This window comes from Tupaia chinensis, unplaced genomic scaffold, assembly GCF_000334495.1.
Source record: "Tupaia chinensis unplaced genomic scaffold, TupChi_1.0 Scaffold000225_1, whole genome shotgun sequence".
Classification (NCBI taxonomy): domain Eukaryota; kingdom Metazoa; phylum Chordata; class Mammalia; order Scandentia; family Tupaiidae; genus Tupaia; species Tupaia belangeri.
In genome coordinates, this window is record NW_006159700.1 from 5,900,223 (window position 1) to 5,922,903 (window position 22,681).

Sequence of the window (22,681 nt, forward strand, 5' to 3'; positions counted from 1 at the left end):
CTCTGACACACTTAATGCTCGTGAGTTACATATTATAATATTGCCAGTGTTCAATGTCATAATTAACTCACCAAACATCACACAGTTAGTAAGTTGTAGTGATATATGCTTAATTATTAAATTATATTGCCTCCTTAAAATCATTCTGTTCAAAGGATTTGTTAAAAACAAATAAACAAAAAAAAAGGATTGGAGAACTCTCTGAGCTCTGTAAGACAGAAAGACGAAATTGTCTTGAAAGGAATTACATCTATCATTCAAATTAAAATAGCTACAAAATTCCAACAGCAAAAAATATATAAAAATTAATAAAGATTATGAACATAAATTCCAAAAATGTTAATATGCATGACTTAAAGGTAGAGAAATAAACCTGCAATAAGTAACAATAAGAAATATGCTGGTTAACTATTCTGATATATCATTTTTAATCTATCAGAATAATAAAGATTAAAATTATCTTTTGTTTTTGCTGGCTTGGTTAGTCATATACTGGTACTACATGGGAAAATCTTCTAAAATATATCTTTCTCTCTGGTAGTTCTGTAATTACAGTATTTTTTTTTATTACTACAACATGTAAGACTGCATAAATATATAAAATCTGGAAGCTACTGTAACATATAAAATCATGAACCATTAAAGCAGAATATACAGGGACCAGAAGTTGGTGTAATGGCTGTCACTGGACTCCCATGTAGTATACTGTGGTTTGAGTCCCGGACTCAGTGGCTTAAACTCACGCTGGGTACGTGTGCATGCATGCCCAAGATCCAGAGAGGAGCATGAAGGAGAAGGGATTGTGGCATGGCCATCCCCCCGGGGAGTGATTTCTCGCATTTTGTCTGTCTCTCACACGAGCATACATGCCCTATAGCAAAAATCCCTCCAAAAAAGAAAAAAAAAAAAAATATCCAAACTTCTGCTTCTGGGAAGTTTGCAATTAAAGGAGAAGAAAAATTCCTAAAGAAAAAATAAAATACTAACAGTAACAATGTTGATGATAATAAATCAGTATATCTAGCTGTATATTCCAACAAATATTAATGTTGGATCCTTTATTGATTAAACACAGTCTAGTCACGGGTCTAATATAGAAAACTTTTAGTATTTTGGAGGAAAACCAATGTGATTTGGCAGAGACAAGTGACAAAGCATTCATAGTCAAAAAGGATGACAAAATGTGATGTTCATTTAAAATGAAAAATTCAACTGACAATTATTCTCAAATCGTGCAAATAAAACAAGTTTTTCTAAAGGCGTTTTTCTACTGCTGTGGTTTTTTGTGTATTTGACATAAACACTATATCTACCTGTTAGATCCTTGTTATTACCACAGACACAATTTTGTTTGGGTTTAGCATAGTTCATCTGATAGCTGTTCTTCACCAAGCACATCATATAAAAGAATATCTGAGACGGAAAGAGAAACCAGAAAAGGGAAACTCTCCCATGTTCATGTGGTCATTTTCTCTACAGAGAGGGAGACTGCAATGCTGCCTGGTAAGGGCACACTATTGAACCAAAACCATTGCACAGTTGGCTGTGCCAGCTCAGAAAACACAAACCATTAACTCTTTCCTGTGTCAAGGACCATATAAATGATATCTGTATGAGTCACCTTTTCACTGTTTTTTTTAAAAAGTTCCCATTATTTATGATTTAGGAGAAAAGCTGTCCTCACACAAACGTTAATTGGACTTCTAGCTAAATATGTTCTGCTTAAGACATTTATCCATCAGTCTTTTCAAATGAGGTGACACTAGGTCAAAGTGTTGACATGTCTGATCAAAAATCCTGAATAATATCTTAAAATCTGGTTATACAGACTGAAGTTGTCAATGAGAAAAACACAGTTTTATTCAATTAAAAGTGAAGTCCATCAGGTAGTAAGTGCAGGGCATATACATAGCAACAAAAAAAAATGATTAATGAATTACTCTGCTATAATTGGTTACCATAATAATCTCTAACACTAATCACCCTGAGAACTGCTCAAGAAATGTTAAGAAGATACAAAAATCTCGTGAAAGGCCAAGGAAGCATGTGGTAAGGCAAAATGATGGGGGAAAAATTGTTTCAGTTTATTTCTACTTGTTAGACCTAGAAAAGGTTCATCTTAACTCTAACTTTTAATCTCACTTTCCTTCATCTTCTCTGTGGCCTTATGTAAAAGATTGTTCTAATCATTGATGAATTGTTATCTAACAACTGTTGAGTACTATATTAAAAATTATTAAGTTCTAACTATTCCAGAGAATTTTGCATTTTATTTAAATAAGCACCAGGAATCTGAAAACAAGTGGGCAATAGTGATGTCCAAATACCAAATTTCGAGATAGATTTGGGGATGACAGGGACTCAACAAATGCTATTTAAAGGATATCACGTAAATGGATAACTGGAGTGTATGTTGTTTTTGAAAGGTAGGCAACAGCAAACTAGTAAGATTTGTGGCTATCAATTTTATTTTCTACTGAGATATGATACTGCCTTGCCCTCGACTTCATTACTTAAAAAACACTTAACTATTTCACTAGAAAATAGTTATTAAAATATATACTTAAAACTATAGCTATGCTTTATAAATTAATTAAAAAGTCATTTTATCATTTTAAAGCTATTTTTTAATTAAAAACAGTGGTGTAGGGCCAGAAAATGGCATGGTGGTTCAGGCACTGCACTCCCACATGGTTAAACACAATTCAAGTCCCAAATCTGGCAACTCGGGAGTCATGCCTGGCATGTGCACCTGTGTGTCCATTGAACCAGGAGGAGAATGGGAGAGAAGGAATTGCAGTGTGGCCATCCCTCCAAGGAGGGATTTCTCACTTTCACTCTCACTGCCTCACTTTCTCTCTCTTTCTTTCTCTCTCTTTCTTTCTCTCTCCTCTCTCTCTCTCTCTCTCTCTCTCTCTCTCTCCCTCCAGCAAGCTAAAGCATGCTATGGCAAAAACCTTTTTTTAAAAGTGGCAATATTAATATTAATATTAATGAACTATAAATATAAAGACTTTTTTTAGATTTTGGCATTGTTAACACTAAAACTCATGGGACCAGCAGATTGCATAATGGTTGCATTGCTGAACTCTCACATTGTTGACCGTAGTTTGAGTCCTGGACCCAAGGGCTTAAAACTCACACCTGGCGCATGTGCATGTGTGCCCAAAATCCCGTGAAGCGAGTGAAGGAGAAAGGATTGTTGTGCCCATCCGCCCAGGGGATGGGGTTTCTATCACTCTGGTGAGCACACACACTCTACAGCAAAAATCTCTCTCAAAAAAAAAAAGAAAAAGAAAAATGGCTTATTTATTTATACATAAAAGGAGAAAATTTCTAAATCAAAATGCAGAAACCTATTATCCAGTTAGTTCACTGTGCTCACATGGTTACTGTGGATTCCAGGTCAGTTCTGCAAAGGGCCTTGGGCCTTTTCCTAAGCCCCTGCTCCCCATTTTCCTGGACTGCCATGCAGAGAAAAGTTTCTTAGTCAAAATGTGAAAATCTATTGTTTAGTTAGCTTCCAACTCCTTGAAATTCAAGACCTTAAAGCCAAAAATTGGTGTATATGTACACTTTAACAATATCCTATGTTTGAATATAAACACTAAAAGTAACTTCTTTCTTCATTAGACACATGTTTAGCTTCATAAATTTCTAAAAGATTTTAATAAATTCTTGGGAACCAGCAGTTAGCATAATGGCTATGTCGCTGGACTCCCACATGGTCGACCACGGTTTGTGTCCCGGATCCGGTGGCTTAAAACTCACGCCGGGCGCGTGTGCGTGCATGCCCAAGATCCCGAGAGGAGAATGGAGGAGAAGGGATTGCGGCGTGACCATCCCCCCGGGGGATGATTTCTCGCTTTCTGTCTCTACGTCTCTTTCTGCCTGTCTGGCGAGCACACGCGCCCTATAGCAAAAACCTCTAAAAAATAAAAAGATTTTAATAAATTCTAATAGAATTACAACTCAAACTGCATGACTGTTAAAAATAAAATTATCCTGACTTTTCAAAAGAATCTAATCTCAGAGGATTCCATTTTTTTAAGTCTTGGCAAGGCATAACACTAAAAGAGGAAAAGGTTTTCAAAAGGAAAGATAGACTTCTAAAGGTTATAAAGCATCTGAGTAATTTTTATAAACATTTTTGAAATGCTTATATCAAGATGCAGTTTTAATTTTTCTCATGTTATACCTAAATTATAAGAATTATGGGAGCTTTTAAAGGGAAAAATAAATTACTCAGTCCAAACATTTATAAATAAAATTCAATTGAATTGTCATTCTGAAAACAATCATAATTCTTCACTTCAGAATGTGAATTAATTACAGTAAATTTTAAATAGCACAAAACTTTACCCTTTTGAGAACAAAAGGTGTCATATGTACACAAAAAGGAAAATTAGCTCATTTATCAGAAGAATGACAGCTATTTTTTTCTTATGAACAAAAGTCACTTAATGACCAGCAGAGGTTCTATCAGATATTTATAATTAAATAAATAAATATTATCTAGTATCCACCAAAGTGTTGATAATTATAAATGAAGAAATTAAAATTCACAAATTAAGAGATACAAAATCCTATTAAAAAAAAAAAAAGAAGAAAAGTGCCATGAATTTTCAAAGTATTTCCATTTTGCACAAATATATTGAAGAGGTCTAAAATATACCCCATTAAAGATGCAAAGTAAGCAGTTAGATACATGTTTGGAGCTTAGGGAATGTTCTGAAATGGAGATGAATATTTGGTAGTCATCTGCAAATAGAGAGCGTGCCATCTTAAATCTCAAAAGGCAACTTACAAGTTAATACTAAGAAAGACAGTCAAGAGAGTAAAAAACAAACCTGTAACAGGAATTCTAGTTGAAATTCATTTTATAGAACAGATTCACGAAGACTCTAAAAAGAGTGTATTTAGGCGCCCAAATAGAGAATGCAGCTGCTTATCAACTGTATTGATGTAAAAGTTGTCGCATTTTTGCATGGTTGAAATTTGCTATTTCATATTGTATACATTCTTGAATAAATGTGGTTATATGTAATACATCATTATCACACATTTTTTAGAGTTTTTTTGTTATAGGGCACATGTGCTCACTAGAAAGATTCTCTCAGGATCTTGGGCACGTACACACACGCACCAAAAAAGAAGTTCTAAAGCACTTCCTAAAACCAAACTTGCATCAAAAAAGATCATGATTACTGTTTGGTGGGGTCTGATCCAATAGTTTTCTGAATACCCTGAGTTTCAGCCACCAGGTCCAGGACTCAAACCATGGTCGACTACATGGTAATCCAGCTACATAGCCATTTCGCCATCTACTGGTCCCTTAATATGCATTTTAATATGCAAACCTATGGTGTTTTGCTAATGACTTATTATAGGCTGTTTATTTTATATGTATTTTCGACTATAGAAATGTTATACAAAAAGAAAATTCAAATAATTTTCTTATTCAAGTTCAAAAGATGTCATGAAGTGGAAGAGACAACTGCAACATCAACAATATATTTACCTAGGAACTGCTGATGAATGTAAAGTGCAGTGGTGGTTCAAGAAGTATTGCAAAGTAGGGAACCAGCAGTTAGCGTAATGGCTATGTCGCTGGACTCCCACATAGTCGACCACGGTTCGCGTCCCAGACCCGGTGGCTTAAAATTCACACCGGGCGCATGTGCGTGCGTGCCCAAGATCCCGAGAGGAGAATGGAGGAGAAGGGATTGTGGCGTGACCATCCCCCCTGGGGGGTGATTTCTCGCTTTCTGTCTCTCTGTCTCTCTCTGTCTGTCTGGCGAGCGCACGCGCCCTATAGCAAAAATCTCTCCCCCCCAAAAAAAGAAGTATTGCAAAGTAGATGAGAGTCTTGAAGAGGAGTGTAGTGGCTGGCCATCAGAAGGTGGCAATAACCAACTGAGAGCAGTCATCAAAGCTGATACTCTTTTAACTATAGAAGTTGCTGAAGAACTCAAAGTTGACCTTTCTACAGCTATTCATCATTTGAAGCAACTTGGAAAGGTGAAAAAGTTTGATAAATGGATGCCTTGTGAGCTGATCAAAATTTTTAAAAATCATCATTTGAAGTGTCATCTTTTCTTATTCTACTCAACAAACCACTTCTCAATTAGATTGTGACATGCTATAGAAAGTGGATTTTATACAACTGGCCTTGATCAGCTCAGTGGTTGGACCAAAAAATCAACTCCAAAGCACTTCCTAAAACCAAACTTGCACCAAAAGAGATCATGGTCACTCTTTGGTGGGGTCTGATCCACTAGTTTTCTGAATCCCATGAAAGCATTGCACCTGAGAAGTATGCTCAGCAAATCCATGAGATGCACTGAAAACTACAATGCCTGCAACCAGCAGTGGTCTTCTCCACAACACTTGACTGCGTGTCACACAACCAATGTTTCAAACGTTGAATGAATTGAGCTATGAAGTCTTGCCTCATGCATTATATTCATCTGACCTCTCACCAACTGACTACCACTTCTTCAAGCATTTCCACAATATTTTGCAGGGAAAATACTTCTGCAACGAGTAGGTTGCAGAAGATGATTTCCAAGAGTTAATCAAACCCCAGAGCATGGATTTTTATGCTACAGGAATAAATTATCTTATATCTCATTGACAAAAATGTGTTTGTTGACTGTAATGGCTCCTAATTTTTATTAATAAAGATGTTTTTAAGCCTAGTTATAATGATTTAAAATTCATGATCCCAAAACCACAATTGTTTTTACACCAACCTAAATAAAACAAAGAAAAAACTTAGACAGAATATGGGGAAATAAAACAAACTCAAGTGGACATGAAAAGAGAAATAGCTAGAAGAAATGAAGACATTGGAAATATTTGCAATGGCAAGATAAGCTCCACAGTATTTACAAAGAACATCAATGGAATAAAATTCACAAAGTCTTCCAATTGCACATTATTTAACTTTTCTGCTATTTAAACTACAGCTTTCCTTGAATGTCTTTCTCCAAATTTGCTATTATTCACTTCAAGCCAAAGAAAATCTAGTCAGTTTATCCACACCGTTTTTCATATGAAAACTGAATAGCATTATTGTATATATAAAAAACTAGATTCTAATAACTTAAATACACTGTCTTCCAGTACTGGCCAGTGGCATGGTAGTTAAGGTGTTGGATTCTGACACAACCAACTGTAGCTCAAGTCCCAGACTTCATGGCTTACTTTCTCACTTTCTTTCTCTCTCTCTTTCTGATCAAGTTTAAAAAATAATAATGATTAATAAAATTAAATTAAATATTTATTTAAAAATATGCTATCTTCCTTTTCATCCTGAATCTATTTCTAGGGATCAATTATACTGACTCATAAAATATAAATAAAGCATAGTTGAAAAGAGGAAGAATAATTAAAATTAACTAAAAAAGCAAGTTATGTTTATGAAAACTTGCAATCTTCTTTTATACTTTTTAAATTTTGGGGGAACGGGGAGAGGTTTTTGCTATAGGGTGTGTGCACTCACTAAAAACACAGAGAGAGACAGAAAGAGAGAAATCACCTCCCAGGGGGGATGGCCACACTGAAATCCCTTCTCCTCCATTCTCCTCTCGGGATCTTGGACATCTTGGGCATGCATGCACACGCATCCAGTGTGAGTTTAAGCCACCAGGTATAGGACTCAAACCACGGTCAACTACGTGGGAGTCCAGCGACATAACCATTATTCCAACAGTTGGTCTCACTTTTTATTTATTTATTTATTTTTTACTCTTCAAAAAGACAACCTTTATTGATAGTCAGGTCACTGGGGTAAACCCTGTATTTGGGTCATGGAATAAATAAAGTCCCTAGCCCTAAGCTCCACTTACTTAGCTTGGGCCCCTTCTAGGTGAAGGACACAGTAAGCTCTCAATGGTGCTGAGATAGAACCAGGGCATCCCTGGCAGCCCAGGGAAGTGAGGTACAGAGGCTCAGAAAAAGGCGCTTTGCAGAACTGACCTGGAACCCATAGTACTTATAACTCATGTGAGCGCAGAGCTAGAACCCCCACAGCCTATAGGGCTATGCCCAAGGCTTGTCTTACCACCCAAGGTCAATGACGACGGGCAGCTGCCTTTCTTGTCACCTGAGACAGTGAAGAACGTTAGCTACTGCCTCTCAGAACAGAGACGCTTTGAGTACAGATTTGCTATGGGCTGAGTCATTGAAGGACACAGCTGAGGCAGGTCCCTGGTCACCCTCAACCTGGCCTACTGTCCTTGTCCCCACTGCTCTCCTGGCTCCCCTACTGAGTCAATGGTTTACTTAAGACAGTAACTATGTGTTACCGTTTCCCACAATCTCTAATACTGATACAAAACAAAATCCATTGATTCACCAAACAAAAATATTGCCTGAGAATTTCTTCTACATCATGTCCCAGGTTCCATTTATGTCTGGAGTTGCCTTTTGTAGATTATGATTCTATTATGTAATACTTCCCTCTCATGGCAATAAGCACTTAACCTAACTTCATGGCATGCAGAACCTGTTGGATGACATTATCCTGCCTTGTGGACTCTCCTGCCACTTACGGGGCCCCATATCCTTCCTCAAAACACAATAGACTCTCCCACAATTCTAAGAATGTTCCCCAACAAGCTACACACTCTCCCATTCCTTGCTTTCACACATGTTCTTCCATCTACCAAAATCCTTCCATCATCTGCTCTACCTGACAAGTCCTTACTCTTCCTTCAGATCTCAGCTCAGCCCTGACTGTTCCAATGACTCACTAGGCAGCATGGGCTACTTCTCCTTTGCATCTCCTAAATACCGCACTGTCCCTTCATTGTATTATTTCACTGAATTACAATTTTTGAGGATTTTTATTAGTATATCCTCATACTCAGAGATTGCACATGATTGGCACACAAAAATGTCTAGTCAAAAAAAGTCAAGTCACCAAGGGGAAAGACAAGCCTTGTTTATCTATTCTTCCACTTTGCTGCATCACTTAACCTTCCTTCCACCTGAAGGTGCTCCTAAAGCATCCTTTATTACTAGCATAAGAGGCGAGTATGCTGATTGTGAAGTCCAAGAGTGCAGAATTCTTACCCCAATATCAATATTTATAAACTATCTAATCTCAAGTAAGGCATGTTAATTATTTAATAAGGAAAATAATAATAGCTAACATTTTCTGACTATTTACTATGTCCTAAACACTGTCCACTCCTGAGCGCATTTCATCTTTCCAACAACTTTGTGAGGTAAATGTTCCTACTCCACTTTAGGTAGAGAAGCACAAAAAGTTGGATAACTTGATTGAGTTCACACAACTTAGAAATGACAGGGCCAGAATTCAAACTTGAGCAGTCTGGTTCCATAGTCTATCATTCAAACATGACTTATATTGATTTTCTATCATAATATTGCCCTATGATATCTACCATAATGTAGGGCCCACTCTGGATTGGCGGATAATGGAGCTGTATCTCACCTGGCAACTTCCCAGTTCCACTGGCCCCTGCAGCTGGAAGAACATGCTGGTGCATTTGCATGTGTGCTTGAAATACTAACAGGATGGAGAAATGTAGAAGAGACTATAACATGACCATGCTCATTGGTTGCTTTCTCTCTCTCTCCCCCTCTCTGTCTCCCTCTGGCAAACTCATGCAACCTCTGGTAAAATAATAATAGTATTTCTATAATATGAGGATGAAAGATAATGTAGGTACATAACTACATACATACAAGACAGAAAATGCAAAGTAAGCTTTCTGTAGATGACAGTTATGCTTATTGTAATATTAACAGTTCAGTCTTGCTTCTTAGTCCCAATACCAAGTATTGACAATTCAGCATTTTTATTTAATGCTAAAAATGATGAGTAGGGAATTGCTCGTGATAAATGTGGCCCTAGGAGGTTAGTATTCACACATGCAGAGCATTAGAACTATGTCGAGTTAACCCAATTCAATTAAATCTTTTTTTTAATGTTTTGGAAACTATTTTTATTGGTCAATCAACCATAGTGATGCCTTTGATATTCAGTTACATACATAATGCAGATATTTTTCAAATTAACATAGAACTTAGATGATACCTCCTATTAGAAAAGGAAAGAATTTCTCAAATGGCATAACCTTGATTTATTAACCTAGATAACAGTCATTTCAGGGCTGGATGGTGGCACAACAGTAAAATGGGATGCTCTGTGAGGCTGACACACACAGGAACAGTTCATGTGTTGAGGGCTCCCTGAGTACCCCAGGCCCATGGGTTCCATGAGCTGGGGCTAGTTGAAGCAGAGGGTGGTTTGTGACTTGGGACCCTGTTAGGCATGCTCTTGCTATCTCTCTTTCTTTCTTTGAGTCTCTCTTATCATGAAATAAATAAATATGCTTTTTAAAAAATGTAATCATTTAAATGAAAAAACATAAGTCAAAGCATCTATTGGTTCTGTTTAATAAAACTTTTCCTTTTTTTAGAATGTGGTAAGATCACTCACAGTATTTCTAACAATTTGAATATTGAGTTTTAGAAGTATTATAACTGGCAGGCAGCAGTGAAAGCATAACTTCCACCTCCAAAATTATTTATACAAAGTTTTCCCAAGTTGATCTCAGCAATGAACCAGAATTAGAAGGTTCATGTGATTTAAGGTCAGAGGTGAAATAATTACAAAAGGTCAGTGCACTGGAAACAAGAGCAGCTCTAAGTACAACAGGAGAGGGAGTATTCCTGAGCTACAGGCGAAACTCCCTAGAGAAATCAAGCAACCCAACAGCCTCATCTGAGATAATTGCAACACTGAAGTCTCTGCCCAAAAAGTTTTATTCCCACACTCACGGGGTGTGCCCTCTTGGAACAAAATATATGTAAGCAGATGGCAGAAATAGCACCAGGAATCCCTTTCACAAAATTTTCTCTGGTAGGAAGGAAGATATGAAAGATGAAAGTGTTTCTGCAATCTCAAATTGAAACTCACTAATGCATTAAGTAACTGCAACGAGTTTATCAGTACTGTTTTAGAGATTAAAAGAAAAATATTTCAAAGTATTTTATGTAATAGAAGCTACATAGAGTAAACAGTTATTCAATGAAGCAATACATGCATAAATCCTCATATTTAAACAAGTTAATTGTAGATAAAAAGGAAAGCTACTAGAACTTTCACAGGTTTTGCATAAGTCATTCAAAACAGGACTGAATTTTCCAACAATTCCATGTCTCCTATCAAATATAAGAAATGTAAATGTTACCTTGAGTATATCACCTAAATAAAAAGTACATAAAGCAAGCAGAGATAGTTTACATGGCAGCAATGCAGCAAATTTTCCTTGGAAAAGGAAATGAAACCCAAGTTAGGCTTCTTGGATTCTAACTCTAGCTATGTCACTTAAAAGCCTAAGTCTCAGTGGGTGGCGTGGTGATTAAGGCACTGGACACTCTCACATGGCCAACCATGGTTTGAGTCCCAGACCTGGTGGCTTGCTTTCTCACGTTCTCTCTCTCTCTCTCACCCTACAAATGAAAATGAAATAAATAAATAAATAAATAAATAATTCTTTTTATTTTAAAAAAAAAAGAAGAAGAAGAAGAAGCCTAAGTCTCAAGACTAGCAATGCCATAATGGTTACATCACTGGATTCCCACATAGTTGACCATGGTTCAAGTCCCAGACCCAGAAGCTTAAAACATGCTGGACTGATGTGCATGTGTGCCCAGAATCCCAAGAAAAGAATGGAGGAGAAGAGATGGCAGCATGACCATTGTCGCTGGGGGAGATTTCTCGTTTCCTGTCTCTCTGTCTCTCTCCTTGTCTCTGGCAAGTGTAACACCATATAGTAAAAAATCCCTCTTTAAAAAAAAAAAAAAAAGACAAAAGTCCCTATTATGCTAATCTGTTCTGCTGCTAATGACAGAGATACCCATCTGGATAACTGAAGAGAATAGAGATTAATTCCGGTAATGATTTTGGAGGCAGGTGAGAAGTCCCTACAATGGATGAGGGTCTTCACACATCACAATACGGTGAAGGACAGGTACACACAAACCTGTATCCATGTGCCTCCTCACATACACACGAGTATCCAATCCTGAGCACCCACTCTAAGCAACTTCCCAAAGGCTTTACCTTCTAATTCCATAGCTGGAGTAAATGCTTTTCTAGCACCTTCACCATACAACCACATTCTAACACATGAACTTTTGGGGGATGCATTCAAACTATAGCACTTCCAATGAAAGATATTTTTCCTCCACTTTCTGACATTTAAAATATATGGAATATTATCCATGATTTTAATGCAAAACTCATATTCAACACACAAATCACAATGCATCAGTAAATGCTTGTTTAGAAGGCCTTAAATAACTTTAAAATAAATCACTTATAATAAAAGGTCTAAACTTTCCATTTACCATTCACATTTGTTCTTATCCATTTTCCCCATTCCATTCCACATTGCTTAGTGTAGACTAATTAGAAAATAAAAGTAAAATGACAAAGATTCAGTGAGCTTGGAAATCATAAATATCATTAGGGACTTAAGAATATGCTTTTGGAACCAGCAGGTGGCATGGTGGCTAAGGTGCTAGACACTAGCCCACTAGATGACTACAGTTCAAGTCTTAGACTCAGCAGCTTGAAAACCACAATAAATAAGTAGATACTTTTTTAAAAAGAATATCCTTTTGATTTTCATAGGTTTACTATTAAGAAAAAATTCATTTCTAGACAGAATTCTCCTCTCATGCTATCTCAGTTGGTGAGGCCATCATCAATCTGTTCTATGTGGACATACAAAAGTATCACCAACCTCTTCCTCTCCATCATACCCCATAGCAAGGTAGTCAGCTTGTCATTTCATATCCTAATTCTCAGATGGTTATTTTCTCACTCTCATTCTTTTCACTGTTCTCATTGATGTGTTTATCATCACTCAATTGTATTACAGCAGCAGCAGGCCAGTAAAATTCTCTTCATCTCTGTTTTCCTGCCTTACATGGCTACCGTAAAATAGATATTTGACTGCTCGAACCCAAATTAAATTAATCTGAACTGTTTTCCATTGCCAACAGATCAAATCACAACCTCTTTAATATATTACTCAAAGAACTCCATGTTCTAATCCCAAACTGACTACCTATAATGAGAGCTATTGTTGATATCTTGCTCTCCATGGTATTTACTGGGTCATCAGAAAAAGTCATGATACATTTTTACACAGAAAAATACTTTTTTCCAAGGACCCAATACAATGCCCAGCAATATTTCTAAAGAATAATGAACATCACTTATTATTAAACTAATTAAATAAATACCACTTAATAAACTTAATTTAATGTACAGGGATGAACCATTTAATGATGTTACAGTCAATGATAGACAACAAATGCAATATGGTTTCGTAAGATCATACCATATAGCCTATGTGTGTAGTAGGCTATGTCATCTAGGTTTGTCTAAGTGTTCTCTACAGAGTTTTCACAGTGAAATCGCCTAGGGACTCATTACTCAGCATAGATCTCCACCATTAAATGAAGCATGACTGTGTACATAAATGAAGACCTTTGTCGGTCTCATTTTTTGCTACTCCCTATTTAGCTATTTGTTCTCCAGCAGCACCAAAGCTCTTCTGATTCTCCACACAATGAACATGATCTATCTGTGACTCCTGCTTCCTTTTCGCCTGGTTATCGCTTACGCCTTCCATATACACCTGGAGCACACTGCTCCTGGAAGCTTTTCCCAAATCCACCTTGCTTCCTCAGGAATTCCAAAGAACCCTGTGAAAATCTTTGTAAGCAAACTAAAGATGGCATGAAGTTATAAATCACATTCTTAATCTCAACATTTGTTTCATGCCTAGCCCATGGTGGATACCTAACAGTTGTAACTGTTATGTAATAAATGAACAACTATTGGGTTGTTGGAAAAGACATGACGTATTTTTTTTCTAGTTCTTCCATGCAAAAATGCATGACTTTTCAAATGACCCAATATTTTAATTAGAATGTCACCTGTATGTGTGTATATATAGAGTATGTATATAATACATATTTACTCAATACTAGAAATCTACTAATCTTCACAGCATCAGTTTCTTCATACAATTGCAGTAGTCAGTCACTAAAACATAACTGAATGCATAAATTCTGATTTATCATACTCAAAAATAAGTTACTAGACTTTAATTTACCACATCTATTTTTCAAAAGAACTATTTATTGAATTTTATTTATTTTGATATTATTATTTAAATTTGCTATAGGGCACATGCACTCACCAGAGAGAGAAAGAGAGAGAGAGACAGAAGGTGAGAAAACAAGTCCCTAGGTCTAGGTCTAGGGTTTGAACCATGGTTCACCTTGTGGGACTCCAGCATCTTAACCACCAGGACACCTGTGAGCCCCACTAGAATCTTTTTTTTTTCTTTTCTTTTTTTTTTTTTTGAGAGGTTTTTGTTATAGGGTGCATGCACTCTCCAGAAAGACAGAGAGAGACCGAGAGACAGAATGCAAGAAATTACCCCCCAGGAGGGATGGCCACGCCACAATCCCTTCTTCTCTACTCTCCTCTCGGGATCTTGGGCACACAAGTACACGTGCCCGGTGTAAATTTAAGCCATTGGTTCCGGGACTCGAACCGCGGTCGGCTACATGGGAGTCCAGTGACATAACCATTACACTAACTGCTGGTCCCCAGAATCTATTTTTTTTTTTTTGGAGAGATTTTCACTGTAGGGCGCGTGCGCTCGCCAGACAGACAGAGAGAGACATAGAGACAGAAAGCGAGAAATCACCCCCCAGGGGGGATGGTCACACCGCAGTCCCTTCTCCTCCATTCTCCTCTCGGGATCTTGGGCACGCACGCACATGCACCCGGCGTGAGTTTTAAGCCACTGGGTCCGGGACACGAACCGCGGTTGACTATGTGGGAATCCAGCGACATAGCCATTACGCTAACTGCTGGTTCCCCAGAATCTATTTTTAATCAAAGATTTACCACCTCTGTTTTGATCAGTGTTCTCTGAACAATCTATGAGGTAATTATACCATACCACCTTAGAAGAGATAATATGAAATAAAGGCAGAACATTAAATTATCATTATTATTGCCATTAGATATTTACTATGTCTTTCATGTAGCAACCGTGTGGAAGGAATTTTTATTTAACTGCTCTGCTAAGATCATTCTAGCTGCTTGTCACTGATTATCTAGAAACAGCCTAAGAGATAACCAGAATACTACTCCATTGATTGCAGTTTTGAATCATGCTGAAGTCTCTTGATTTTATACTAAACCAATAATATTTGACATTTCTGTATATTTACATCTATATACATACAAATGCACCATAGTAATAGGCATAGAAATGGAAGACCTCGGGACCAGCAGTTAGCGTAATGGCTATGTTGCTAGGAGAATGGAGAAGGGATTGCAGTATGACCATCTATATAAATAAAAAATAAATAAATAAATAAAAGAAACGGAAGACCGCATAGTATGTTTTCATATGTAGATAAAAGAATACATGATGTTTTTAGTCAATACAAATTTACCTTTAATTTCTTTTATAAGTGGTCACCAAGTTTATTAATACTAAAGGAATTTTACCAAATACTTAATGAACATATTTTTTACAATAAAAAATTAAGGAGTATAAATGCACTTTGGTATATTTTCAAAATATCATCTCACAGGAAGTTTAAAGGAACACCACATTATCTATCTAGTTGAACTAATAAAGTATCTAATACTTTTTAAAAGTATTTTAAGGCATTTATTATGTGTAGGCCATTGGAATAGGCACTGGAAATAGAATAATGCAAAGGTTATCATTTTAAAGAATTTCTGCTTTCAAAAGAGTTTGTAATTTATAGGGATACTACTTGTAGTCTGATAATAAACAGAATTAAATAATTTAAGATTTTTTTGTAGAGTTTTTTCTTTGTCATTTTGTTTGTTTGTTTGTTTGTTTGTTTGTTTGTTTTGCTAGAGGTGTGCATGCTTCCGGGAGAGAAACACAGAGAGACAAAAAGTGAGAAATTGCCTCCCAAAGGGGATAGCCAGACCACAATTCCTTCTCGCTCAGCCTCCTCCTCACAGTATTTTGGGCACACACACACTCTCTCCTTATGTGAGTTTCAAGCCACCAAGTCCAGACTCAAACTGCAGTCAGGCATGTGAGAATCCAGCCTCTTAACTTTTTTTTAATTATATTTTAAATCTCAGATTGTTTATAAGCTTTAGTTCGATGAATACAAAAAAGCATTACAGAGAATAGTTTGAAAAGGACAAAACCCAATAGGGAACAACTGCATTACTTTGAAGCAGAACTGGGGGGGGGGGAAGGCTATGGAATTATAAATTGATAACAGGAAGTTTATGACCTACAAGAGCTTCTTTTGTCATTATATGCCAATGCGTAAGACAAAAGATCTTTTAGTTCCTCTTTAGAAACATTTTCCCCCAGAGTTTTGCCCACAAATTTTGATTTCACCTGTACTATATAATGTACTGTTACATTTTAATTATGCATTTATGTGGTTATCTCCTTAACTAAATCAATTTCCTTGAAAACATGAACTGAGTTGACATCATCATTGAATCCCCAGTACTTAAGATGTGACAGCAAGGAAAGCGTAATTCACTGTAAAAATATTATTGAAAGTGTTATTCATAAACCAAGTATCAATTTATAGTATTCAAGAACAAATAGAATTTCAGGGCTTTTATTTTTGTACAAAATATTCAATTCCTGTTTTCATTTTTTCCCTCTTGTTCCTGTTTGCTTTATGTCTTCTACTAATTTCAAATTGTTTTATTTTTTAATTATTTACATTTATGTAAATCACCTTAAAATCACTTTTTTTTAATTTTGCCAGAGGATGTGTGTGCTGGCCAGATGGTGGGGGAGTGGGGCACTGGTGGTAGAGGGATTCACCTTAACCACCAAAGCATGGGCTGGCCCCCTAATTTCATTTTAAACAGGCTGAATTAAAATTATTAAGTAAATGGCAGATGTTTTGAACAAGTATCTATTTAATAGTTGCAGAATTAAATACATTATTAAATTTAAAATTTAATTTACCTGCATACCTTTCTTTTCCTTACCATAAGTAAATTAATATGTATCCTTTACCTTTTTATTGTCAATACAACTTCAATAACAAAAGTTATAGATACAACAACAACAAAAAAGACCAGGGTCAGCAGATGATATTGCTATTACGTTGCTGAACTCCCGCATGACTGCATGCAGTTTGAGTCTTGGACTGTTAGCTCAAAATTCACACTGGGCATGTGTGCATGTGTGCCTTCTTGTGCCCAAGATCCCAGGAAGAGAATGAAAGAGAAGAGATTGCAGCATGGCCATCCCTTCCCCCAAAAAAAGATCAAATATGTTAAAACTACTCAACATAGATGCTATGTTCTACCTTTGTAATGTAGTACATATAAAAAACTTTTCCAGAAGATAATTCCAGTAGTGTAATAATGTAACACTTCACTACTACAAGATTTACAATTTTGCAGATTAAAGAATGATTTGTATTCTTCCATGTAAAATAACTGTGATCTAGCAGTTTTATGGCTATGTATTTAGATTCACACCTTGTGAACTTTTTATTAAAAATGACAAGTATGCATGCTTATTTTAATAAGTTTAAATCACAGGTGGCAAAAAGAAACAAAAATAAAAAATAAAAAAGCTGTGGGAAACTGTAGGAGCAGTGGGTGGAGCAGGGAATACTGCCCTTTCTTCAGGATTCCCAGAAGCCTGCATGGCAATAGCTGATGTACGTAATAGCTAAGGCATTAAAAACAATAACAAGTGCTTCATTGGCCATTTATAGTTCCTACCACAAAATTAAAGTTTAAAAATAAGCTAGATAGCAAATTCCTTCAGATGAATTTAACTAGAAATAACCTGTAGCCAAAGCCCACATTTTTCTTGAATAGTTTCCACATATATTTTAAGGAACATGATTTCTAGGCGATTTAACATCTAAATATTTAACCTCAAGTTAGAAAGGATTTATATATTAAGTACATAATTTATCTTAGTAAATATCTTATTCTGTACCTGTTATACTTGTAACAATTTCAGATCATGGAAAAAATCTGTAACTTATGTTAAGTTTAAAAAAAACCTTGCAGTATGATTTTATGATAATGTCTGTCATATTCTTAAAGCAAAACAGATACATGACCCAGTCAAAATTAAGTTTTGGGAGCTCTTTCCTTAAATAGCTACCAGACTCTTAAGAGTTAAATTCAGTCTATCAAACAATATGAAACAAACATCCAAGATATGATCTTTTGAGGACCTAAATTCTGATAAAGAGACTGTACAATTATGTTTTTAAGAAACTTTTTACAAAGGTCAGCAATGTTTTAGTTTCCATAAGAAGTGTTTAAAACTTTGATTCGAAAACTTCCTAATTATTGGTGGTACATCAAGGTACCAAAAATGATTGAGTGCCCTGTAGCACATAGCTTCTTAAAGAAACAGTAAAATCAGAAAAGGAAACACCAGTTTTTCATAGGTTACAGATGTCCTACAAAAGGACTTTCATATTTTCCTCTAAAACCTTGTCTTCTATTTTTGTAACATATTTCATCATCCAGTTATATAGTCGCTGTACAATATATTAGTATATAAATAACACAGGTTTTTTGCAATAACTAAAATGCTGAAAACATGATAGCTAACCAGGATAACTTAGTCAAAAAGTATAAAAAGTGTGTTCAGATCTTCCCATACCTTTTGCAAAATAGTCCTGTAAAGAGTCTAACATTTTTACAGATTTAGCTTTTATTATTTGCATACATTGTTATATCAGTTCAAAATGAAGGGCTGAGTCTAACATTTTTACAGATTTAGCTTTTATTATTTGCATACATTGTTATATCAGTTCAAAATGAAGGGCTGGTAAAGGAGTTCCTAAATGATTTGGGGGAAAGAGAAATTATTTTATCAAAATAACTCAAGAGGATTTTTTATATGTACAACTTATCTTAGGAAAAGTTTGAAAATATGTAATATTTAGCAGAGCTCTTACTCCCTCTTGTGACAGCTAAATGAAAAGTAAATACTGCATGAGAACTTCAACAATGATTTTAATGAAACTCCCCAAAACTAGCTAGATTACAAATGCTACATAGAATTTAGCTAATACAAAATACACTTCTTAAAAGAATTCATCAAAAGAGAAATTCATTCTGTTGGTTACAATACCAAAAACTTACCTTTTAAATATAATTTCCTTTTTACATTATTAAACATGCTTGTTTTATTTTTATTTTTGGTTTAATTGCCAGAAGGTGTGTGTAGTCTCCAGAGAGAGACAGCGAAATAAGAGAGAATAGCACACCCTAATGGCGCATAGTCATGCCATATCCCTTCTTTTCTTCATCCTGTGGGAATTTTGAACATACAGACACACACACCTAGCATATTTTTCATGCTTCTAGCACTTGAATTTGAACCATGGCCAACCATGTGAGACCTGGTTTCTTAAGCATTGCCCTAAGAGGCAGACTCAAACATGCATACTTTTCAATATCAAACTTTTTAATACACAAAACTATGTTAGATTACAAGATAAAAATAGCAAAATTCTTCAGCTCGATTTAACTAAAAATGACTTGTTTGCAAAGCCCACATTTTTATTAAATATTTTAATTTCCACAAATACTTGCACCTTGATGTGAAGAAAGAGTAATGACATAAATAAAGGATTGCTGTTTGAAAACATTGAAAGGAATGCTCAAGGGTAAAGAGATCTGAAACCTCAACATAAGTGGTTTTTTTTTCCCCAAATTCTCAGAGGTCAATTGAGATAAATCACTTAAAACTGCCCAAATTAAAGTAAAAGGTGGTTGAAGATTACTTAGGAGGTCTCTTCCATCTTCAATAGCCGTACTCTCAGCCTCAGCATTGAGCCTTTACAAGAGAACTTCAAAATGTTCATGTGAAAAAATGGAATTAACATAATAGTTTATTGTGTGGTACAAAAATAATATGAAATCCATACAGTTTTTCCATAATGTGCATTTTCATGAACTATTTGAAGGTCCCTCATATCTCCCTTTTTGCCAAGAATTCAATTTTTTTTTTAAATAGAGGCCTAGGCACAGCAAATACGCTTAAACCAAACCTCAGTCAATGTTGTATATAACCTACTTATTACACCATCTCCCATACCAGTCAGAAGTCCTTAGCAGGTGTCAGTTGATGGTACAGTAAAACACAATGCTCTGTGAAGTTGATCCACACGGGAAGTTTCTAGTTAGCATCCAGAGTATGCCAGGGCCATGTGTGCTTAAGATGCAGGGCTGGCTGTGGCTGAGGGCAAATCACAACATCGTGACCCTGTTGGGTGCTGTCTCTCTATCTCTCTGTCTCTGTCTCTTTAAAAGATAAATTTAAAAAATAAATAAAGCTCTTAACACACTTGATTCATTCCTTTCACTGCTAGCCCTAAGTCTTCTATGACCACAGAGGAGAACAGGAGAGCATACAGAGGAAGAGAGGGAGCGTGGGAGAAATAAAAGGAGAGGGACAGGGAGGAGAAGAGGGAGAAAAGTACATACACGTACACACACGAACACATTAATTGAGGATACAGAGTAAATGTTTGCTCCTCACACACAATAATTGCACTTGACAGGGAATTCCTGGAGCCAGGACCTTCCAACTGAAAATAATGATTGCACTTCGGGTACCACTGTAACAGCAATACACTTTTGAGAACCTACTTTAACAGGGGCTGTATTTGGAAAATGACATACATTATCTCATTTTACCTTCACGAAATCCCTGTGATGCAAACTTAATTATCTTCAGTTTACAGATGGAGTAACTCACTGAAGTTTACACGGTTGATAGAAGATGCAGTTTTCACAATCAGGTTTGTCTAGCATCAAAGCCCAGGCTGTTCATATTTATCAAATAAGAACATATTTTTGACCTAGAAGACCTATCATGTCACTTTCAGCACTCAAGTAAGGACTGCTTCCTTCTCCATCTATTCCTACTGAGCTTACTGGTGAGCGGTGAGTCACGCTCAGTGCATGAAATATGGAGAATGTTCTCAAAAGTAAACACATGAATATGAGCTCACTGAACCAATTTTCCCTCGAACGCCAAGATTTTCATTATTTTTATTTATAGCCCTCAATTGGTTGTTTTATTGCAGTATGAAATTCTGTGGAGTTATAGCTGGACTTTGCCACATCATTAGAAATATTTGAATAACTGCTTGAATTTATTCACCAATTATTTATTGAAATCTAAAATGAATCAATTCTGTGCTAGACATTGGAGATGTAATGAACATGACTGTCTTGACGCCCATCTTAAAAAACATGTAACAGACAAATGAACGTACCGTTCTCTGTTGAAAACTTAAATTGTATAATTTTGGTTCTATAAAAAAAAAATAAAAACAGAAATTAAAAAACTCTTATAATTTAGTGAGGAAAACTTATAAGGGGGATAACCTTTGAAAATAATGGGATATAGGTAGAAGAGTAAGAGAAAAATGACACACAGCAGAGAGGCTACTAATCCCAAAGTTAGGAGATGGCTTCCTAGGAAAGTGATGCCAGAGCAAGCCAATGAAAGATAGAAGGAGAAAATATTCCAGGCAGAGAGAAGACTACTGAGAAGTGAGCAAATATTTAAGGTATGTAAACAACAGGATTTTTTTGTCTTTGTTTTTGAGAGGTTTTGCTATAGGGCACATGCACTCACCAGAAAGACAGAGAGACAGAAAGCGAGAAATCACCCCCAGTGGGGGGCTGGCCAAGCCACAATCCCTTCTCCTCCATTCTCCTCTCAGGATCTTGGGCACACACGCATGCAAATGCACCCAGTGTGAGTTTAAGCCACCTGGTCTGGGACTTGAACCATGCATGGTCGATTACATGAAAGCCCAGAGACCTAGTCATTACGCCAACTGCTGGTCACAACAGGACTTTGTGAGGTGTTTCATATGAGATAGTAGAGAAAGATGGAGGATAGATTGTGGAAGGCCTTTAAGTCAAATACAGAAATTTGGAATTTATCATAAACGTAGAGTTGATAAAATTATTAGCAAAAATGATAAATAATAATAATAATACAGTTTGTGGGCCAGCAGGTGGCATGATGGTTAAGCCACTGGATCCTACATAGCAACTTTATAGTTCAAATCCTGGACCTGGTGGCTTAAAAATCCAGCTGGTGATTGTGCATGTGTGCCCAAAATACTGAGAAGAAAATGGAAGAGAAGGGATTGCATGCAGCCAATCCCCTGGGGGAGTGATTTTTCACTTTCCCTTTCTCTCTGTCTCTCTTTCCAGTTTGCATACATGCTGCATGAGAAAAGTCTAAATAAAAAATAAATAAAAATCTATTAGGCATTTTAGATATATCGTTCTAGAGAACTGCTCGGAAAGAGACCAGACTGAAAGCAGCAAAGAGACCTATCGAAGACTGTTTCAGCAATCAAGAAGCCGGTGAGTGGCTGCCCAACAGAAGGCTGAAACTGCAGTGAGAGCAAGAAATGGGAAGTTCTTAAAATACACAAACCACAGGACTTTTTAGGTATTTGATATAAGGAGAGAAAAAAGAAAAATGAGAAGATGAAAGAGAAGTTCAGATTTCTGCCAACTGAATGAAAATACCACTTGTGAGATACAAAATAAAAAGAAGGC

General features: G+C 36.2%; 1 pseudogene; it reads left to right on the forward strand.

The window, feature by feature from the left end:
• The first annotated feature begins 11,940 nt into the window (after positions 1–11,940).
• LOC102468425 (endoplasmin-like) overlaps positions 11,941–22,681 on the forward strand; it is an 18,833-nt pseudogene continuing 8,092 nt past the window's right edge.